Source organism: Bactrocera oleae, chromosome 5 (assembly GCF_042242935.1).
Source record: "Bactrocera oleae isolate idBacOlea1 chromosome 5, idBacOlea1, whole genome shotgun sequence".
Lineage (NCBI taxonomy): Eukaryota > Metazoa > Arthropoda > Insecta > Diptera > Tephritidae > Bactrocera > Bactrocera oleae.
The window spans coordinates 57,847,229-57,868,848 of record NC_091539.1 but is presented as its reverse complement, the minus strand read 5'-3'; the positions used below and the strand labels follow the sequence as shown (position 1 = coordinate 57,868,848).

The 21,620-nt window shown below is 34.6% G+C and overlaps 1 long non-coding RNA gene across 1 annotated transcript; it reads right to left on the bottom strand.

The window, feature by feature from the left end:
* Positions 1–4,960: 4,960 nt before the first annotated feature.
* Positions 4,961–8,180, bottom strand: LOC138857475 (uncharacterized). Its single transcript, XR_011396579.1, has 2 exons — positions 7,724–8,180; positions 4,961–6,027 (listed from the first exon to the last, which is right to left on the bottom strand). It is a non-coding gene; the product is annotated as an uncharacterized lncRNA (long non-coding RNA).
* Positions 8,181–21,620: the final 13,440 nt, after the last annotated feature.

Genomic DNA, 21,620 nt, shown 5'->3' with positions numbered 1-21,620 from the left:
CCAGTGTTGCAAATAATGCATTAAAAAATAATTGAATTAACATTTCAATAACTTTTTTTTTTTGTTTTGAAATTCCAACTAAAAACAGTTAAAAAATAGAAAAAAAAATTGTAATCCCCAAAACCGAATTAATAATTAATTTTTAATAGTAACCAATGAATTGAAAATAAAATAAAAATTTTAATCTGAAGTACATAATCAAGAATTAAAAGAAGAATTTGTTTTAGAATTAACATATTTTCGCGTTGATTCAAAGCAAAAAATTATATTTTCAATGTTTAGTCTCAACCATCTTCGATTAAAAAATAAAAATTTAATTTGTAATCCAAAATTTTTAAATTAAAAATTCGCAACCCTGGTAGTGACACAACAGACGTTCTTTAAAAGGTTATAAAGGATTTGCAATAATATTATAATTGTGATGTTGTTATAAAAACAATGTTTCCCTGTAACTTTTGGTTTCGTAGATAATCCCAAAAGGGATTAGCACACAAAACTACATTTGATGAAAGACAAAAAACATATAAATAAATAAAAGTTTGCAATGCGGAAATTCTTTACTTAAAAACGGCTATGAATGCAACTAGTATTAACAAACAAAAACAATAAATAAAATTCAGTTAAATAAACTGCGCTCTGAAAAAAAATGTTCTGACATAAAACAGACGCTAACGCCAAACTCAAGTGAACAAGTAGCGAACGCAAACAACGAAGGGACCAGCCAAACAACACTACATTCATTACAAATACTTTTTAAGTGCAAACGACTGAGGAAGAGCATACAACAACAACAAAAGGGATATACGAGCGAACCAAAAAAAAAACAACAAAAACAAAAACGAACGCAATAATGAAAGCAATAAGGAAAGCAAATGCATAGGAAACGTTACTGCTGGTGAAAGCCAAGTCAAGAGAGAGAGGGAGAGAGAAAGAGAGAGGAAGTGAACAGCAAGGAAGTGGAAATCTGCTGATATACGCAACAAGCGCTCAACTAACTAACTAAAACAAACATTATGCGATTTCCGTGCTGCACAACAACGAGGCACAAACAATCGCACACATGCACGCTGGACAAGTTTAGACACTACAAATGGCAGTTGCCCCACCACCCGCTAGCCGGCTGACAAACATAAAAGAGCCATTTCGGCCACTTCAGTCACTGAATGTGAAAGGAGTAAGTGAATTGCATGAAAGCAGCATGAATGATGCCTTAATATGCTGGTTGAGTCCATTAAAATGCAGCGCGCACACACACACACACATGCATTCAAGAACACACACATACACTCACACACTTACTTAAAAGCACAAGATCTAGTAGTGCTGATGGTTTAGCTACTTCGCAGCCTGTCGCTTGCCAATCATACTCTCCGCTGCTTGAGCGCACACATACACACACACACGCAAATAAAGCCGTTTATGCTTTCGCTCTTGTTTTGTGTGCGCGCAATGTGCGCTCAAAAGTATGCTACAAAAGAATTAAGTGGCTGGCGAAAAAAGCATAAATTGCACTACAAACACAATGGCATGCATACATTTGCAACAACAACAACAACATCATCAAATAAATAGTAAAGTAAAAATGAAATTGCAATTGTGTGTACATTTTTGTGATGAATTTCTTTGCACTGATTTTGAAGTGTAATTTATAATTGTTAAAGTGTGTCGCAAGTGAATGACACTGGAAGTGCTGTTGTGGCAAGTTTACGCAATTACTCAACTAAATTTAGTTACTGTAGAGCTTTTATGTATTTTAACATGCATTTGTATACAGAAAAAAAAATATGAATGAGAAAATATAAAATGAAATGGAATAAATGAAATATGTGTTATTCGTACATGTATATAATATATAACACAGATTAAATGGATTGTGTGAAAACTTAATGTATAGTCAATTAAAAACATTTGAAAACATTAAAATTAAATTTAAAACTAGACAATTTGAAAATATGAACATATACACATATTTTTCCACAATATCTTACTATTTGCAAGCTATGCTTACGATAATCTTCTTATATTTTTATTTCTTTACCCGTAGGAGTAAGATATGCAAAATATATTATATTAATATTATGCTAAAATAAAAATAAATGTTTTTTAATATCCTAATCCCTTTTAAATACACCAAATTTCTTTCAATTAATTTAAAAAAGGGTTTCGAGTAAGACCCTTGTCGAACATATTTTAACGATAACGATAATTTGATTTTCCATACCACAGGTTAGTTCAAATCTAAAGGGATTAGGCCAGTCTAGGATTTTCAAAACATCGAACCAAAACAACAAACCTTTTATCAAATAGACACTTCGCTAGCATAACTTATGTATATAAATATCCCGTTATTTAATTTGTTTCAAATGCAAAGACCTCCCAGAATCCCTGTCGCGCATCGAGATTCTCTTGAAAAATGTTGCTTCAAAGACTGGCCAAGAAGTCGACATTTTGTAATAAGATTTCACTTTAAAAAGATAAAATGCACGCAAATACATGCTGAAGATGAAAAACAATATTCATACATAAAGTTATTTTCAGAAGGCTCTGAAATGAAAAACTTGTATACCAAAAGAAATGTGTAACAAGTTTTTTGTTATTTCAGATGTTATTTGCAGCTTAAAGGATTATACGTAAGATAAATAAAATCGGGCTTTTACTCCTCTAATTCATCCTAAATGTAGGCAACATTTAATGATGAAAATATCAAGTAATAAAATTTTGTCTACATCTAAGCGCCCAGTTTAATTTAAAGGACACATCTAGTGAGAAAAACTAATATAAAGGCGGACTTTCTAAATTAAACAAAAATTATTGTACTAATTGTTATAAAAACTCGAAAATAATTTAAAACAATTTTTAAGAATAAAGCCTAAACAAATTCTCTACTAGAAGATATTGACAGTAAATGTAAAAAAATTAAAAATTGACAAGATGGCGGTGTGTTTAAAAAAAGTTAAATTTAAGCCAGAATTTCGGTTGATTTTGTCATGCCAAAATTCGATTTTTGATCAGATCAAAAGGCTCATAAGTCATTGTATGGAGAGCTCTATACAATCATGCTGAAAAATTTTGATAGTGAAAAATTACTTTAAAATTATGTTATGGTATTTTTAAAGCTATATACTATATAATTTATAGACTTTTTCCTTCTTAAATCTCACACTAGGCGTGGCCTTTAACATACCAATTCCTTTTTGAAACATTCCACATTTTATACCCAACAGAATATACTTTAAACAATCGTCCTATCAAGAAATTCTCTTCCTCTTATTTACTTGAATTGATTAGCTTTTAATATATTTAATAATTTCCACCCCCTAACAGTTGTTGTTTTCATGTTTTGGCCAAGCTGTGATGAATTTTAATGGAAATGTTTGCGTTTGTAAGTTTGTGCATGGGATTCTAAATCCTTTGAAATAAGTTGTTGCGGGACAGATGTGGTTATACAAATACATAACAGTACTTATTTGTTGTGGTTATCTGTTGTTGTTGTTGGTCAGCAGGCGTACACAAAACAGACATGAAACGATAAATTCATGAAAGAAATGGCGAAAAGCGATTAACGCGCTCGAAAAATGTGGGAGGCACTAGCTATACAAGGTGGTGCTGAGAAATATTAATTTTACTTAACTTAATTTAAGCAAATTTTATTTTGTATTTCATATCATTTTATTTTATTATTTTTATTTTACTTATTTCTTATTTTAAAGAAATTTTTTATTTAATTATTTATTTTATTTTTTTTTACTTTATTAAATTATATTTTATTTTATATTATTTAATTTTTTATTTTTTTTATTTAATTTTATTTATTTTTTTTTTTTTTATTTTAATAAAATTATTTATTTATTTAATTTTTTATTTTACGTATTTTTTATTTAAAATTAATTCAGTTTTATTTTAGTTTATTTTATTATTCTATTTTACTTTTGTTTAATTTTTTTTTAATGTTTTTTAATTTTTTATTTTTATTTTTTATTTATTGTTTTTTTATTTAACTTTCTTTAATTTCTTTTTATTATTTTTATTTCATAATTGAACCACCCTATTTACCCCGCCGATACCGCTAATGAGACAGCGTTTACGTTGAAATATGCCGCTACTTTTAAGTATCATTCTCTGCTCCGTAATGCTCGACGAATGCTACAATAAAGCAAGAACAGCGAAAACGACAACTGAGTGTTAGCTCCGATGCCATGGAATACTCGTAAAATGCCACAAACCCACATCTAAAATGCAGGAAATCACTTTAGCACCTATAGCGTTTTAATGAAGACAATAATTAAAAGAAGCCCTTAAACGCTTTGCGATGCTCGTGCGCCGTGTACACGCCTCTGGCGAATTGGCAGCTGTTAATATCTAAGCCCGCAAAGGATGGTACGGCAGCACACTCACCCACATTTACGTACATAAGTAGCCGCTGTACGGCTGCTTGACATTAATGGCAATTCGCGGAAATATGCCCAAACAACAACAACAGAGAGGCAGTATGATATCAGCTAATTACTTTGTGTAGGCCACTAAGAAATGTAAGAGAGGGAGTCCTACACAGGTGCCGATGAAGTTAGTGGATAGCGTGTGCGGGGATGAAGTTAATGTTTTATGGTGTTGTTTGCATTCGAAAACTAGCCCTTTAATAAAAGGTTCTTTCGAATTTTTCACTAAGCTAAAAGTACAAACAGGCACAAACCTTCGATGCCTAGAATTTTTTTGTGTGTTCCTCACATTAATGTATAGCTTAAACCTTAAATTACATAAAGAAAAAGATTTAAAGGGATGAACGCCAACTATTATTTATTAAATTAAATTTTGTTTTTCTTTTTATTACAATTATGTGTAAGATCATTACTATCAACCCTATTTAATTTTTAATATCTGTCTATTTTCCAACCTTTTGGAAGTATTACACTCACCACTCACACTTCAATATCGTTTCGCAATAATTGAATACACTTGAATATTTTTCGCAGTAATCGAGTAAACTGAATTTTAATATATCTAACACCCACTTGATACAATGTCACTTGCGACGCAGCGCATTAAAAAAAAGAAAAAAATGGAAAAATGGATTGATTGTCCGGGTCAGGTTCGATACTTCTACGGGAATCAGCACGGTGACGAGATGTCCACTTCGAATTTAGATACGCAAAAGAGGCCAGCCGCTACCCGTGTTTTGGTTTTGTTGATGGTTGGTGGGGTGATCGCCGGTGTGTTGGATATCCTGGGTGGTAGTGTCGTTGTGTGAGGTGTATGGTGAATGTTGCGAGAGGTGATGTGGTGAATGTTGCTGATGTGTGATGTAGACTGTGTTAGTTGATGTGTAGATTGTGTTAGGAGTGTTGGCGTGTATGTTTTCGGGACGACGTAGGCTCATTTAGCCATCCCGGCCCCCCTAGGCGAATATTAGCCTAGCAGACGCTGAAGTTGTTGCAGCGTGTATACGACGCTGCTCAGCCCAGTGGCACGGCGGGGTGGTAGCCGAAGCTGGCTACGGCGCGTAATTGCTTCGTTGCGTGGGCGCCAGGAACGCGGCTCCGGAGGGGGGGCCAAACGGCGAGGTCGTGCTGATGTGTGTCTGGGGAGTCGCCGGACTATGCCGCGGCGGTGGGATTCAGTTAGTCGACCACTGTCGCGCCTCGCGGTGCGGTGAAGGAGTGTGTGATGCTGCTCACCGCACATCTGACAATGGCCCCTTGACTCACATGCGGTTGTTGCATGGGTGTGCGCCAGACAATTCAGGCAGTGGCCATGCGCCTGGGCGATTTGCTGTCGTTGGACTGGTGGCATACCTTTAAATATGCCGCAATGTTGCAAGCGGTGTGGGCGACGACATAGCGGGCATCGGAGGCGATGCTGCTCCGCAGACAGCGAGGATGACGGGGTTAGTGGCCGCGTGCCACTACGGGGAGCGATTGGAGGGACTGTGGTAGCCGTAGTTCGGGGTGCAGGATTTGCCCCAGGGCGTGGCACATTAACGGCCGAACGTATTGCTGGCGTTGGTGTTGGTGCATTTCCGTCCATAATGATCTATATGGGAAAAAGTTATTTAGATTATAAGTTTGTCGCATGATTGAGTTGGAAATTTGGGCCACGTTAAGTGGCATAAATGGGTCGTTTTGTCGATCGACCTTTTACCGGATTTAGGTTTTTTTTTTGATTTATTAATTTTAGCGGTTTTTGGTTCTTATCGGGTTATTATTTACGTTTGTTCGGTATTATCGGCGGTGGGTAAAAAGCATAGTTTTACGAGCGGTCTCGTTAATGTTCCGGTTTGCGTACGGAGATCGACTACTCGGATGTGACCATCGGAACCATGGTGAAGGTTTTCTATGCGGCCAAGCCGCCATTCAGTAGGGGGGAGACAATCATCGTGTACTAGCACGCAATCTCCAAGCTTCGGCGCCTTTTCTGGAGCTTTCCAGCGGTACCTCTTGTGGAGGTCCTTTAGATAATCTTCTTTCCAGCGGCGACTAAAATTGTGATGGAGAATTTTGATTCTTTCCCATCGGTTTAATAAGGATAGCGACTCCACGTCTGGCTCAGGTATGGCCAGAATGGGTGCTCCTTTGAGAAAATGCCCAGGAGTTAGGGCGGTGAAATCGGAGGGATCTTGCGAGAGGATTGTGATTGGCCGTGAATTGAGTACGGCTTCAATTCGAATTAATAAGGTCGAGAATTCTTCATAATTAAACTTGTAGTTTCCAGCTACTTTTTTGAAGTGGGATTTGAAGCTTTTTACAGCTGATTCCCATAAACCACCCATATGAGGAGCGCTTGGGGGGATGAACTGCCAATTAATGCCTTGGGGTGCGTACTTCTGTACAATCTCAGGTGAGACTTGTTGGATAAAGTCCACAAACTGTTTCTCAGTGGCTCTTTTGGCTCCAATAAACGTTTTGCCGTTGTCACTCATAATTTTTGAAGGAAAACCACGCCGTCCGACGAAGCGAGCGAATGCCGCGAGAAAAGCCTCTGTCGTCAGATTTGTACATAGCTCAAGGTGAACAGCTTTTGTCGTAAAACAAACAAAAACTGCCACATAGCCTTTCATTAAAGTGGGAGATCTTAACATTGAAGCCTTTATCTGGAAAGGCCCAGCAAAATCGACACCTGTTGTTGTGAAGGGCAGAGCAAAGTTGCAGCGTTCAGGTGGAAGTGCTGCCATGATCTGCGTTCGCAGTTTTTGCTTGTACGTTGTGCAAACTTTGCACATGTAAATGCACTTCTTTATTTGAGGCTTAAGACGGGGAATATAAAACTCTTGGCGGACTATTTGTTGCATGAGGCGGTGCTCGGCGTGTAGCATCAGTATGTGGACATAATGCAGATATAATGTGGCAAGCCGTGCTTTTTCTGGTATGATTATAGGATGTCGTTCGTTGTATGTCAGGCTGGAGTTGACAAGCCGACCATTCGCACGAAGCAAACCCTTTGTGTCCAGAAATGGATTTAGTACTAAAAGTGAGCTCTTTTTATCGATTGGCTTCGAATCTTTTAGCAATGATATTTCTCGGCTGAAGTAGCGCGCTTGAGTAGATGCGATAAGAGCGCCTTTTGCTTTTTGTAAGTGAAGGTGCGTTAATGTATCGCATTGGGGGTATATTGGAGGTGTTCCGGTAACTTTAGTTTTGAGCTGCTCTATAAATTTGATCATGTAGGCAACTACTCTGAGGGCTCGGGGGACCATGTCTATTTTCCAACCTTTTGGAAGTATTACACTCACCACTCACACTTCAATATCGTTTCGCAATAATTGAATACACTTGAATATTTTTCGCAGTAATCGAGTAAACTGAATTTTAATATATCTAACACCCACTTGATACAATGTCACTTGCGACGCAGCGCATTAAAAAAAAGAAAAAAATGGAAAAATGGATTGATTGTCCGGGTCAGGTTCGATACTTCTACGGGAATCAGCACGGTGACGAGATGTCCACTTCGAATTTAGATACGCAAAAGAGGCCAGCCGCTACCCGTGTTTTGGTTTTGTTGATGGTTGGTGGGGTGATCGCCGGTGTGTTGGATATCCTGGGTGGTAGTGTCGTTGTGTGAGGTGTATGGTGAATGTTGCGAGAGGTGATGTGGTGAATGTTGCTGATGTGTGATGTAGACTGTGTTAGTTGATGTGTAGATTGTGTTAGGAGTGTTGGCGTGTATGTTTTCGGGACGACGTAGGCTCATTTAGCCAATATCTTTTGCTCAAATGTACTCAAAATAAATGTACAAACATTACAAATCATATCGTAGGCTCCTTGTCAAACAATATCATATCACTTGCCCAAACATTGTAGCAATATTATATATTTCTAGAGATTTAAGCTAAAATTACACGCACGATTTTGTAGATTTAAAGTACCTTTAGCGATTTTATCGATTGGCAAAGTAAACATGAAATTGAAATTGAAATTGAAAGGAAAATATCCATTTCAGTTTAGGTTTGCCTGCATAAGTAAGCAGGTTTATCCATGAACCTAAAAACCACGCAAACACACACGCGTTCTCAATATTGTATTAAAGGTAAATAAGAGAAAAAGTAAATAATAAAGTAAGCACGAAGTAAACACAAACGAAAAGTCGTTGAAAATTCAGTAATGTCCACATGCCCACATAACTGATATATGTATGTCTATGTAGATATGTTTATATGTATGTTCATATATATAGACAACATGACAGACACTATTAAGAATTATCAGACAATCTAGCCTTAAATTAAAGTTTGGTATCTTTTTACTGAACAAATTTGGATATTTTTTTTTATATTTTATCAAGTTCACGTAAAAGAATCAACTAAAAGTTTTGAATAAAATATGTACATATGAAACTATATTAAATAGATATAATTTTAAACCAAATACCCTTTAACTCGGCTACCTTTTCAAAGCGTCTTATCAGCAGTGACAAACATTAGCCGTTGACTGCGTTCAAAAGCATCAACAGAAAGAGAGAGCTACTGAAAGAGCGCATGGCATTGCCAATATAAAGCGCCAGCCATGTTGAATTCAACAGCGCCTAAGTGTAGGCAAGAGTTGGTAGCAAGAGAGTATTGCCAGAGAATGTTAATGAATAACATTTTCTGGTATTGCGTGATAAGCGAAATTTTGTTTTAGCAGAAATATCTTTCTTTTTTTTTAATCTGATATTTCGTTATTCTGCATATGAAAAAATATTCAAACTATACAAACTGCTGACAACTTGGAAAAATTACTTCGAAAAGTGGCAGTGTTGAACGGTTGAACTAGAATATATATCGAACTGATTGCAAGTCACAAAAGCTGTGAAGCTAAATTGAAATTGAAATTGAACATTTATTTACTATATTTTTGGAACTTATTATTATTATACAAAAATCATTATTAATGTTTCAGATGAGCCTCTTGAGTTCATTTAAAAACATCTGATCAGTAAAACATAGAGATTACAGCGCTATGTAATGAGATTGTCTTTGAAGTAGATTCATAACGATTAAGCCAATTATATTTTATATACCACGAAATAAAAGTTAAACATGTCGATAATTGAAACGGCTACCCTCATAATACTTAAATATGTATCGATTGAGCAGCTTTTCAGATGACTCTAAAGGATGATTTTCATATGCAATGCCAACAACTCAATTTATATTGCATACAAACATACTTCATAGTTTATTTAGTAATAGCAAGCACTCGAAAAGGTAAAAAATTAACATTTTACGAAAATTTAAAACAGCTCTAGACTTATCTCATTCATAAGCATGAAAATTTGTCGTATTTAGGTACCGAAGAGACCATACCGTATACCAAAACATACTATGATCTTACTAAGGGACTGTGAGTATGATTTTTTCATATATTTTAGAGAAGTCATAACCGTTCCAATATATCTGAACACAAAAGTGTGATAAGTGCCTAGAATATCAGTAGTTTCAGCAATGTGCTACAAAATATACTATAAAATCCTATTTCTTAGCTAGACACCACAGATCTTCAGTCTTAATCTAACCAGACTTCAGTTTCTCATTCCTTAATTCCTATTAATTTTCACTCTATTGCCCTGCTAAGGCAAAATCTATGATAGATATTACAAGAGTCTTCTTATTATACTCTGAACTGGGTATATTAAGTTTGCCACGATATTTATAACAACCAAAATGTTGAAGATCCTACAAAATATATTTGTACACAAATGATCAACGTGCCAAGCTCAGTCGATTTAACTATGTTCGTCTGTCTGTATATACGCGAACTAGTCCCAAAGGTTTCGAGATATCGACCTGAAATTTTACAGACATATATTTTTTACCAAGAAGCTGCTCATTTGTTGCAGTCGCCGATATCGGAGAACTAAAGCTTAATACTGCGATACAAACTAACCGATCACACTCAAGTCCTTGTATGGAAAACTTTTTAATTTGACACGGAATCTTCACGTAATTTGGCATGGATTTTTGTTAAAAGCATCGCAACAATCTCGAAATATATTGTTTAGATCGGACCACTATATTGCTGACACACCGGCATATAGCTGACATGCACACTGATCGATCAAAATCAATATAAAGATTTTTTATACAATACTTTTTGATGTAATAATGCAGCTGTGAAGAGTGTTATAGCTTTGACACAAACAAAGTTAAAATATTTTTATAGTTTTTAGTTAGATTCGACTTAAAAGATATTAGAAGGAACCTTTTGCGACGCAACTTGCGAAGAAAGTTTGGATGACAGAAGCATTAAATAATTATCTTCATATTGAAGTGAGAAATCTACCTATTAATAGAATATAAATTAAGTGGTGCCGGCTGTTAAGGAGCTTTTGGCATCAGATATGATTTGAAAATGAATAAATATAGAAATATGTTGAAAAAATACAGATATTTTCAATGAACTAAAATTTACTTAGCAATATGTGATGAAAATTGTAGAAGAGAAGTAGAGAGCCTGAAAAATTTTTAAATTCAATAAATTGTGTAATTTAGTCTGGATACTTTACTAATTGACTAAAACCAAATTTTAACATTTCCACATACAACAAAAAAAAAAAATTTTCATCACTCATATAAATTCAATTTGCCATTCTTCATATGCATTGCAGTATCTTACATCCCATAATTAATTGAAATCACTTTATGTGAACAGAGAGCAGATAAAAATAAATTTGCTATCAATTCTAAAAACACACACACATATTTCGACACTTATGCAAATGTCATTTTGAATTATTGCTGCAATTAGAATTTCTAACTAAATGCACATTTTCATGTTTATTTTCGGATAAATTTCGGAATTTTATTTCCATAAATTTAAAATGCAACAACAATAACAAATATTGCATGTGACAATTAATTTGAAATCTTGTTTTCAGTTGCAATAAATGTCACATTATTGAATTTCACCCAAGGGACCAGGGCAGAGGGCGTGCTTCGAGCGCTTAACTGCAACCGTTTTGCAATGCATACCCATGCATTAAATGCATACCAGCGCATACCTGTATATGTGTAGCAATGTATGGATATGTATATGCGGGTATGTTTAATGTTTGCTGTCGCAATTCAGTTATTATGTTAAAAATATGTTAAATTAATAAATGCGTTTGCTGCGCTTTTCGTGTTAATAATTGTGTGTAAATTGATTGGACATGGTAAAGCGAATTATTTTGTGGTTTTGCTTTCACGGTTTGGTGCATAAAATGATGGAAAGAGAGAGAGAGAGATGAAAAGGTGGTGCTGAAAAGGAAGTATCTCATATTTTTAATGGTATCTATTTTATTGTGTATGTTATGAGCTTATTATAGGCATATGTTTAAAGAACAGGGTTGCCAATAATTAATTTATTTCATTAACTGTACTAGGATTCGAAATGCGTTTTTCTTGCAAAAATTTTCTTATTACCCGAACAGAGAATATTAAATTTGGCACACAGTTTGTTACACCCACCAAAAGCATCGTAGGATAAGCTTGATAAGCTGAGTCGACTTATCCATGTCCGACTGTATATACGCAAATCAGTCTCTCAGTTTTTGAGATAAAGATCTAAAATTTTGCACGCGTGTTTTTCTTTTTAAAAAGCTGCTCACTTGTCGGAACCGTTAATATCCAACCACTTCTAGATGTAGCTGCCATATAAACTGAACGGTCAAAATCAAGGTCTTCTATGGAAAACATTTTTATTTGACAAGCTATTTTCACGAAATTTGGCAAAGATTATTTTCCAAAATTACGGTATAATCTTCAAATCGAACCACTATGGCGTATAGCTGCCATAAAAACTGACCGATCAAAGTCAAGAAAAAGATCATTTTATACACTTTTATGCTATGAAAAATTCCAAAGTAAACTTTTATCTTGTTTTTCTTCATAATAATAAAAGTTGTAAAATGTCTTATTGCCTTAACCTTAGACAAATATTTTGAGGTTAGTTTAATTTTAGATACATTTTAACGTATCTTTATAGTTCACAAAACTGTCACTTCTGAATATAAATTTTTCAGAAATAATTTTTTAACATAATATATATTCTGAAATCGCTAGGATACACCAAAATATCTCAATTTTATTCAAAATCACCCAATATGAAAAAAAAATCTTCGAAGCTGGCAATCCTTATAGTCATACTGACCGCTATCATTTAAATTACATTGTGGTCGCATATTGTTTATAAATTTTCAAAACTATGCATATTTAGCATATGACAGCACATGTCAAAAAAAGAAAAAAGAACTTAAAATAACTCATTTTCGTTGAATTCCAAAATTGTTATAAAAAAATTATGTTATTTTTGGTAAATGTTCTAGAAATATGCATGAAGCATGCCACTTAATTGAATACTTTAAATTTTGATCCACATATTTTCCATTTCGCTACTAACATTAATAATTTCCGTACGCCCTTCACCGTCTGCATATTTCGCCGCATATCCCGGCTAAGCACATTTGTATTTTGCCAGCACCAAAATTGCGTACTTATTTGCTCATTATCGTTGGCGATAATTAATTTTGAAGTGCAAAACCTTGTAATTGACCTCAATTAACATGCCGACGTTAGCTAATTTTCTCTATTTGCAACGCCTGCATGTGCCACATGCCTATATACATGTATGTATCCATGTGTGTGGTATCTAAGAGTGGGTGCATGTGTGCTCTCATGATGTTTAGCAAACATGCATTTGCATTACTTCCGAACGGTGATTTGCCTATAAAATGCATAAAATTTGCAGCAACAATGGCGAAATTATTGGCTCCTCGCAAATACTAAGCGCAAGAAGCAAAGCCTGTTATGAGTCTTGAAGAGGCAGATAGAAACATAGTGAACATGCCTGTTAGAAATTATGGTCGGTGTCTAAATTAACTGTCTCTATCCATCTTTCCTTTTTCTCTCAGCTAAAGGATGTATTTGTGTAGCAGTTCCAAGGACTTTCAGCTCGTTGCCAAATATATACCAAATCTAATGGAGTGAGATGCGTCATGAATTTCAGAAAAATACCCAAGTTTCTTTAAATTTTAACCTCTGACGTCTCATTTCAAATTGTTGCATACTAAGAGTACTTGTATTACTCAATCATTTCTTCCTTTCATATATCTCGATGATCATTTATGACTCAAAAGACTGTATCTATATTACTATATGTGTATAATTTTCTTCGCTCTTTTTTAGGCGAAAGCACAGAGTGCATAGCCCAGTAAAGCTACCTTTTTTACTCTACTCATTTATCATATCCTATTTATAGAGTTTTTCACAGGTTTGCTTCTGGTTGGTAACTTCGGCGCAAACTTAATATATCATATTCATGGTTTAAAAAAAATGGAGTCTGTGAAGCACCATTAATCCAAAGCGATAGAAAACGATGAAGATAATTTCAACTTTAACAGTACTTACGCGAAAAACATATAAATCGACTTCAACTATTGTATAAGTGTTGTACGTCACCGGATTAGACGTAGACTTTTATCCGCCGGAGCATCGTCAACTCAGCAGTATTACTTAAAATTATATGCGGATTGATTACTGCCGTTAAAACAATCATATCGTTTCGTAGAAAAGATGTCGCTATAAAAATACAATGCAAATGATTTATAATTTTTTGAAAGATAGTGTGACATTTAGCCCACAACACTTTAATGGGGTAAATTACAGAATACACAAATTTCTAACAAAAAGCTTTAGTCAATCTACGTACTAAAAGTCAGTAAATGGAAAACATAGTTCAAATTGTACCGGGCTCTATTAATGTGCCATAAAAGGCAGTAGGTTCCACTAACATTATGCCAACTTATAATATATTTCCAACAAGGTATCTATACCGTTACACCTAACCAATTATGCGACTCTTCATACATATATCAATGCTGAGCGCTCTAAATGGAAGAGTATGTGTAGCAAAAGTGTAAGAGCTACAATTTACATAGAAGCATATTAATATAATAATTAGCTTTTCATATGTATGTACTGTGTATGGGCATTGGAGATGCCACCTTTTATTTACAATGTTAACAAAAGTGTATTGAAAGGGCACCCGTACACGGTAGCGCGCAAGATATCACTTCAGCAATAAACATGCCGAAGCACAGAAACTATGTTTATGATTCACATACATATATACATATGTATATATTTATCACACACATATATTTATGATATATTTATAATATTAGAACTATATCGTCTATTAGTTTTGCTAATCAACAAACGCCTCCATAATGAAGCTTGTGGTTATTGATATGTGGGTGTTTGCAGAAGGTTACAAGTGAAAATGCAGGCATAGTGTATCCGAACCTACACCTATCCCGATGCCAACAGTACAGATATGTCTAACACGTATCCATGCGAGCTATTATTAAAACATTAATTTTACTATATATATAAACACATTTATATATATATATGTACTTGTATATATGTGTGCATATTATATTTAGAGGTATATGCTGCCAGCGAACGGCGAACAGCGTATTATCGATATTTCTCCCACTCTAACATAGGTTGCAGGATATTGAGCAATTTTCTCTGCTCGAATTCAATTATTTTTCGATTAACACTTTCACATGCTAAGTAATTAAATAAGGTTGAATTAGCCGAACGAATGAGTGTAATATCTCAAGGGTACAAGCAGTTAGCTTAGCCCCAAAGCAATTTATGGGCATAATGAAACAGCTAAGGTTGTTAAATTTTATTAGTAGCTGCTGGTATTTAGTGTGGTTATAATGGTGTACGACTATTTTTTGCTAACCAAATAATTTTTTGAGTACATTTCAATTATTAAGGGTATAGATGTAAGAAAAAAAGTATTACCGTCTATAGGTATACATATAAATATGCAACTAATATGTTTCAGACCATAAGTACAAGGGATTGCTGCCAAATATATATGCGAAAACTATAAATATACAAACATGTAGTCATACCTATGCGTTATATAAGAAAATTAACCAACATACCTATATATTGCACATACAATATACAATATATGGTATACCAAGAAAAATAAATAAAAATAAAAGTTTTCGAAAGTATAAGGCACATAAATTTAGAAAATAATTTCAATCATAAAATACTCAAAAATTGTAAATATTGCTTTTATTTTTAAGTAATACATTTTTACTTCATAAAAATCACTTTAGTTTCATCTACCATACTCTGTACAGCGACTGACATAAAGTATAATATAATATAATATTATATATAAATCAAAAGTTGCTCATACGCTCCGGTCAGCTCAGCTCGCGTTCGCTATATGTTAAACCTGAAAAGAAAGATATTTGTTTTCTTATTAATAAATATGATAGTTAATAAATGAGTATACATATATCAGAAGAAGACAAAATATGACAAATACAAAAATTACATCACATGAATTTGCAACAAAAAAATGTGAACGGACTAAAATTTAATGAAAATAAAAAACTTAATTTTTAAATATAAGTATTTTTAAACCATGAACGGGGTATATTACGTTTGCCACGATATTTGTAACACCCAAACGGAAACGTGGGAGACCCTATCAAGATATATAATATATAAATGAGCAGCATGACGAGCTGAGTCGATTTAACCATGTCCGACCGTCTGTATACACAAAATTTCAGATCGATAAATCAAAAAGTGAGGGTTTTTGAGATATCGATCTGAAATTTTGCACGCGTCCTTTTCTATGCAAGAAGCTGCTTATTTGTCGGAACCGCTGATATTCAACCCCTACAGAATATAGCTGCCATACAAACTGAGCAATCAAAATTAAGTTCTTTTATAGAAACTTCCTTATTTGTGAAGTGTATTCTAGCTTCGGTGCAGCGGAAATGAACGTTTCTACTTATCAATTAAAACATTTCCAATACATAACTTATGCTATATCTAACATGCATCGTTTCTTTAAGGTCTTTTCCATATTGCTCGCAATACATACTTCAAACTAAACCGAATAATAGATATTAATAAATTTGTTAGCTAGAGGTCAGGATAACATGTTAACCAATTTCAGCCATTTTGAAACCCAATCACTTTATGCTAAACGTAATTATAAGTAAGAGTGTGTAGATTAATAATGTGTCATAAAAATAAGTTTTCATTAATTTAGCATTGTGCTGCTTTACTTACAAAAAAGTGTTGCTGTAAAACAAAATTAATAATACAAAAGTTAATAACTTTTAAATGAGTTTGAAATGCAGCAGCAAATTTTACACACTTCTCAAGTTAAATGCTGTTGTAAATTAGTATAATTGGCATTTAAGGACGCTCCTAAAGAAATATGCGAAATTAAAGAGACATATGTTGTGAACTTGCTTATTACTTATACAAGAAAGTTTGAAGTAATTCAGCACAGCTGAAAGAAGTCATGCACTGAAGGCAGATAACTGCAACTTAACTCTTGCTAATACATTTTTATTATAGGTTAATATACATATGTATATATATATTATATGTTACCTATATTTATATTTAGTATATTACCTTTAACCATATACATATATTTTTTATTGAGCGAAACAAGTTGCAAGTAGCTCGTTAAGCTGTTTACGTAAGTATTGAAGTTGTTGACAATGACAGATATATATTATGTTGTAAGCAATCTTTTTTGTGCTTATATGTGTAAGTTTATCCCAGCAAGTAAAATTGTATGTTTAAGGAAGCTATTTTATATCAGCAGAACAAATGCCAGCAAGGTTCTGAAGAGACGAAAAAAAAGCATGTGGTTGGACCAATACAATTTTCAACAATATTACATAAGTATGGGAATTTGTTGATTGACTGAAGGAACCAATGAAATCGAATCGATGAATTAGCCTATAAATTCGGTCTAAAAGAGAGTGCTCCATGGTAAAGATTTCGGCGAAACGACTATGGATTGAATATGATAGAATATGAGTTCCTTTGAACTAAATTGCCATTCGAATTGAACTTTCTAAATGTTTAGCTTTTCTGCTCCTGCCTTATGACAGCATGGCACCAATTTCTAAAATTGGACAATCGGCATGACACTGCTTACCTTTAGGTGAAATTCTCTATCACAGTATTTGCTCGCTCAGTAACGTTCTTCTCTGATTTTGTAAAAGTGTGCAGAATCGAACTACAACCACGCCTACTTCTCATATATCACAATTTTTAAATCCATTAGAGTCTTTGAATTTGCAGTGTTCAAATGGGTCTGACTTTATACTATATATCGGTCAATGAGAGTTATCTTAATGAAGATCAAAACTTTCTCTGTCCCCATGTACCTAACATAAGGATTTTCAAACATACGGTTGACACACATTGACCGAGATATTGTATCTCATACCATATACGATATCTCGGTCAATGTGTGAGGTATCTTAATGAAACATGGATAGCAACTTTTTCTGAAAATTATATATTATAAGGTTTCATTTGGGAATTCCCAAAGTCACACAGAAAATGTTCATGATGCCACTTTTAAAAGAGAGTAATTTCTGTAAACCCATATCTCGTTACCTGTTATAACAAGTTTCACTAATTAGGTATCATCGTTGAATCATTTAGTGATTCCTGAGCGACTTCAACGGATATGATGAAAATTAAGGCATTTTGTCCTCTTCTTGTTTCTTTTAAGAATCGATAATCGCCAAGCTTATAAAAAACGTCGAACTTTAGCCGAAAATTTTATACTTCAAGGGCATGTATGTAACATCGTAAAAATCTCTTGTAAGATTCTCGCCCCAAAAGTACTTGTCTAATTTTTTCTATAATTTCCGTCGGAGTTTATAAAAGATTTGTGAGAACTTGTACGTAGAACTAGAACGTAGGAATCCTCTGAACTACTTGCCCTTAGCATAATTCATCTTGCCGCAATCGTAGGGTTTCTTACTGGACACTGCCCATTTGGCATTCATGCCAGCCTTTGCAAGACTGAGGTTAAAACATCTCGGCAGTCTTACCTTCGGCGAACCAGGAGACATGGCCGAAACTGACATTAGCTGTCTCAACAAATTTGTGCTAGGCTCAAAGCGATTTGTCGAATTGTGAGGGTTTTATAAGTGGAATCCCCGTTAGGATCGATCTCTTAACCTAAACTAACATAAACTGTATTATTTATTGGCCTTTTCGATTGAAAAGGAAGAATAATTGAGGAAGATAAAATAAAGTTTTAGCTTTTTATTAGTCCGAAGTAAATTTGATTAGAGTTTTTAGATGAGCTCGTGGTCTTAAATAAAGCTGTAAATATCACAAGATTATTAGTTTTTAGATAAAGAATTTGGAAGAACTCGTGGTCTTCTTAGGAAAGGAAAAAATTGATTTCTAAGATTTCTGACTAGATAAAAAAGCAGTGAATTTAATAAGACCCTCAAGAATACATTTTAGCTGAGAAATTCGTAAGCAACACATTTACCACTAGGTTTCTTATCTACTAGCGTGTATACATATATGGTATATAAGTATCTGAACAATTGCCAACAAAGTTAAACTGGAAGTTTATTATCTCCGCCATTGAAAGTGTCACATTTCGTTAGCGAAGAAATTGCGCATTTATGAAAATGCCACATAAACATAGGCAGAATGTAAGTTTCAATGTGTATGTTAATAAATATGTACACATATACACACATACATATGGTATATGTGTAAATATAAATATAAATGCTGCCATAGCAATAAAGCGCATTTGCTCACGAGTGTGTGTGCCGATTAAATTTGCTTGCTTGCACATAAAATATTTTATATGCCATTACACATACACACACACATTCACATGTGTGTACTTATAAACTGCTAGGCGCAATAAAGGCTGGCAGGTCTATGAAAGTGAGCAGGTGAAATTATGATGACTGCTAGCTTGCTTGCTTGCCACTTTATCACTCGACGCTTGAGCTTCCCTGTGTGTGTGCGTGCACAGGCACACAAGTGTTTGTGTGTTGTGGAGTGTTTGCGTTTTTTATGTGTCTTTGATATTTTAATGGAAAATGTTTTCGCGGTTTTCACACACAAGCACTCACACACACGATACGAAAGATAACTACATATTACGATATTGCAGCTGAAGTGTCGAAGTGGTTGTATACGCATACACTCACATACATGTATGTAGTTATAAAAGTTATAATTTTACACATGCTCTCGCTGCAAACGTGCAAAGCATCAGTAAGAATATAAAAATTGTGCGAGTGTGTTGACGTAAGTGCATATTTATGAAAAGCCAAGTGGCAGCAACTTCAAAAAGGCATAAAGAAAAACAAGTAAGGCAGCGTTAAGTTCCGGTGTAACCGAACATTTCATACTCTTACAACTTGCAACGATCAAATGCGGGGAAATATCGTCAATTAATTTATTTTATAAATATATAACTCATACACTGACCAACATACATATATTGACCAAAATTTGCGGTATAAAGGCAACCGGAAGTTCGAACATATTTTTCATAAGGTATGTATATGGGGACTAATGGAATTTTTGGTTTGGAATATATGCAATCCTCTTAAAGGGAGGGGGCAGCTCTCTATCTTTATCAAGTGCTTAGTTTTGGCACCTTATCTACGAGCTCGTCCTTACGTTTTTGCCAAAAAACGCGTGTAAAAAGTTCCGTTACGATATTTCAATTTTTACTCAAGTTACAACTTGCACGAACAACCGGATTTCAACTCGTCTCATCATCTTGTTTATTTATAGATAGATACACCCCTATATCTAACTCGATTAGTTTTAGGTGATACAAATAACGGTTAGTTGAACAAAACTACTATACTCCGTAGTAAAGTGTTGCAAGAGCATAAAAATTACCACTGACACACACATCTGCTCTTATCAACGTTAAATGTCATTACATAACCTAATGAGTGTATCATTTTCCTTTCTATAAAATTATGTATGCATGTGTGTATATTTTTATAAAGGTTTTCACATATTCATCTAAGTGCGTGTATGTGCATATTGTTCACTTCTTGCTTGCTGATTGCATGCAATGTCAATATTGTACACTCACCTGACCTCTCCACGATTTCAACGCATTTACATAACCTTAAATTGAAACCCTTTAAATGTCGTCCTTGTCATAGATATGCATATGTTTGCGTAGAGAGAGAGAGCATAAAAGCTTTTAAGCCACTTAAAGGATATTTTTTTGTGGACAAGCAATTCCCATAAAGCCTAACCAGCCAATTTAATTGATAATTGTAACCAACGGATACTAATAATACTTGATATTACTAAATACTAAATACTTTATTATTCTACTTTAAGCTAATAAGATTTGGGTGAGCGTCAAAAGAACACTCACTAAAATAAAACATGTAAAATGCAGAAAAATTTTTCCGATTTGAGCATTTTTTTACCAGGACCGTTACAAAAAGAACCTGCCTCATAATGAAGAAGGTCTAGTAAAAAAAATCCATTATTTTACCAGTCACCATTTTTACAGTTCACCATAGATGGCTTCAGCAATATGTATCTCGCGATTTAAAAGTACGATTGAGTTACGCAATATAGGAGTAGATAGAAAAGATTTTGCACTCAAAAATCTTCTCAAACAGTTGCAACACAAAAATAATGGAAATATTCGAGTCCGACCATGCAGACACTGTTTTGATGACTGAGGAACGAAACATTGCTTATAAAATGGTTCGAAATTATTTAGATAAGGCACGTATTAACGCAAAAAACCTAAGGAACCGAATTTCCTGCTGCGAGTGACCGGGGCAAGTAGTTGAGTGGATCTCCTACGTTCTAATCTAGGCCAGAAGGATGTCGCAGTAGTGCAGATACTGGTCGTCAACCAATACCTGCGAGGTCCATAGTGCTAGAACTCAAGACGACAACGGGGATCCAACTCCTTTCCATTCCGATATGAGCGATGCAAGGGCGCTCCCTCTCGCTGGCCCATCGGCTATGCAGTTTCCAGCGATTCCGCTGTGACCAGGTGCCCAAAAGAGTCCGATAATGAAATAGCTTAATGCTATATCTATTGAGGTTAGAGACTTCTTAATTAACTTTGAGCGTACAATTTGTCAGCGCAACGCTAGCCTAGCCGCTCTGCTGTCGGAGTGAAAGCTCACTTCCCTGAAAGAAACTGTACTTCGAAGCAGTAAGTCTACTGCTAATTTAATTGCAGCCACTTCTGCCTGAAAGATACTACAGAAGTCCGGTAGCTTAAGGCTAAGCTTGACCGCCTCCAACCTTCCTTCCTAGCTCG